We start from the raw sequence: 3,046 nt of genomic DNA, 5'->3' as shown, positions 1-3,046 counted from the left end.
GTCTGTGGAGGGACCATAGCTCGGTTGGGACTGTCTGTGGAGGGACCATAGCTCGGTTGGCAAATTGTTTGCCTTGCAAGGATGAGTGAGGGTCAGAGTTTGATTCTCAGAGCCCTCATTTCCTGACAGATGCTCAGAACCTAGAGCTGGGGAGGCAAAGACGGGCAGATCCCTGGTGCTGACCATCGAGCCAGCCCAGGCAACTTGGCAAATTTCAGATCAGTGAAAAAGATCCTTACTTAGGAAAAAAGAAATTTGCAAAGAGAGCAGAGGCTGAGGAGATCTCCTTTACGTTGCTAAAGTGCTGCTCAAGGCAGAGCAGCTAAATTTGGATCCCCAGCACCCACATAAAAGTGGGGTGTGGCCCACTTACCTGCACTCTCACTGCTGGGAGACAGGATCCCTGGGGCTCTCTGGCCAGTTAGTTTATCCTGAGTTGATGACTCCAGGTTCAGAGAGAGTCCCTGTCTCATAATAAAAAAGATGGAGAGTGATTGAGGAAGAGGCCTGACACCAGCCTTTAGGTAGCCCCCCCTCCCCACAGGTTCATATGAGTACATGAATATATCACACACACACATAAATGCATTAGAGGAAGTTCGGGATGGTCAGCACTGGAGGAATGCCATCCAAGAGCTGTCCTCCAATTGTGTGTGTGCACAGATGCACACGCACCTGCAAAGAAATACACCCACGCAAAAAGATAAAAATAAACACACACAAAAAAGTAAAAAAAAAAAAAAAGAAAGAAAGACACCCGTGCACATACACATGATAGTAGAATTAGCCAGGTATGTTTGCATCTATAATCCAAGCACTGGGGAGGCTGAGGCAGGAGGATTGCGGTGGATTTGGAGTAAATCTGAACAGAGGGATACCTTCTCTCAAATCACACCCCCTCCATGTGCAGAAAACAACACACAAGTTGTTTATTGAGGTGAATTTATATATTTCAAGAAATGACCTGACTCTAAAGCACAGTGTATTTAATCTCCCTCAACTTTTGTCATTTCAAAGGCATCACATATAATACTTCTAGTGGTGTACCATAAAATTGTCAATATAAGACACATCTATAGGACTGGAGAGATGACTCAGTAGTTAAGAGCAAGTGCTCCTAGCTGGGTAGTGGTGGCAACACCTTTAATCACAGCACTCTGGAGGCAGAGAGAGACAGACCTCTGAGTTCAAGATCAGCTTGGTTGGCAGGGTGAGTTCTAAGAGAGCCAAAACAAAAAACAAATAAGCAAACCAAGCAAGCTCTGCTCTTACAGAGCCGTTGCATCCAGTTCCTAGCATCGAGTTGTACAGCTCACACTGCCTGTAACTCCAGCTCAGATACCCTCTTCTGGACTCTGAGAGCAGCTGCTCTCACGCACATATACCCACAGACAGACAGACAGACAGACACACGCATGCGTGCGTGCACATGTACTCGCACACACACATATGCATATAATTTAGAGTAAAAACAAATTTTAAACATAAAAATGTTAAAACATTAATAAGTTAATTAAAATTTCGCATTAAAAATCTCAAGTCAGGCTGGAGAGATGGCTCAGTGATTAAGAGTTCTGCCTGCTCTTCCAGAGGTCCTGAGTTCAATTCCCAGCAACCACATGGTGGCTTCCAACCATCTGTAATCCAATTCAATGCCCTCTTCTGGTGTGTCTGAAGACAGCTACAGTGTACTCACATATATAAAATAAATAAATCTTTTTTTTTTTTTTGGTTTTTCGAGACAGGGTTTCTCTGTATAGCCCTGGCTGTCCTGGAACTCACTTTGTAGACCAGGCTGGCCTGGAACTCAGAAATCCGCCTGCCTCTGCCTCCTGAGTGAGTGGTGGGATTAAAGGCGTGCGCCACCACGCCCGGCTAAATAAATCTTTAAAAAAAAAAAATCTCAAGTCAAGGGCTGGAAAGATGGCTCAGTGGTTAAAAGCACTGACTGCTCTTCCAGAGGTCCTGAGTTCAATTCCCAGAAACCACATGGTGGCTCACAACCATCTGTAGTGGGATCTGATGCCCTCTTCTGGTGTGTCTGAAGACAGTGGCAGTGTACTCATACATAAAATAAATGAATTAATCCTGTTTTAAAAAAAAACTCAAGTCAATAATGAGTGTTCTTGTATATTCTGTCAGGTTTTTTGTTTGTTTCTTTTGGTGTTTTGAAGCAGTGTTTCTCTGCATAGACCTGCCTGTCCTGGGACTCTTTCTGTAGATTAGGCTAGCCTTGAACTCAGAGATCTGCTTGCCTCTGCCTCTTGGGTGCTGGAACTAAAGGTGTGTGCCACCATGGGGCTGCCACCACCATTTGGCTACTGTCAGGTTTTGTTGTTTGTTGTTGTTGTTAAGAACAATGTAAGGCAGTCCCCAGCTATGTGTTAATTTCTTCTTCTTTTCTTTTGTAGGCAAGTGGCATACTACTGAGCTTCTGTATGGTTTCTTTTTTCTTTGAGACAGAGTTTTATACAGTGCAGACTAGCCTTGACCTTGCCCCATAACCGAAGATGACCCGGAGAGTTTCTGATCTTCCTCCTGCCTCCTCTGCCTCAGGAGTGTTGGGATTGCACGCATGCTTCACCAAACCTGTTGTTTGTTTTAAAGTTAACTTCCTTATTTATGTGAGCATTTGTCTGCATGTACATCAGTGTACCGCCAGTGTGCCTGGTGCTCTCAGAAGCCAGCCTTGGATCCTGTGAAATTAAAAGTTAGAGATGGATACTGGGAATTGAACCTGTGTCCTCTTCAAGATTTGGCTTGGAACTCACTCTTTAGCTAAGGCCCACTTGGAACTCTTGACTTTCCTGCCTCCCTTCCTGAGAGCCGAGACTACAGGCTTACAGCATTGTGCCCAATGGAAAGCACACATTCTCTTACCACAGAATTATTACATGCATGGCCATGTAATAATGATAACCTTTATTTTTTATTATCTTTACCTTGGTAGACTTTCTGGTTTTTTTTTTTTTTTTTTTTTTTTGAAAGTCGCTTTTATCCCAGGCTGCCCTTAAACACACTACTCTAAGATTAGGCCGCATGCTCA

The sequence above is a fragment of the Mus caroli genome, chromosome 4, assembly GCF_900094665.2.
Source record: "Mus caroli chromosome 4, CAROLI_EIJ_v1.1, whole genome shotgun sequence".
In the NCBI taxonomy this organism is placed as follows: domain Eukaryota; kingdom Metazoa; phylum Chordata; class Mammalia; order Rodentia; family Muridae; genus Mus; species Mus caroli.
This window is presented reverse-complemented; position numbering follows the sequence as displayed.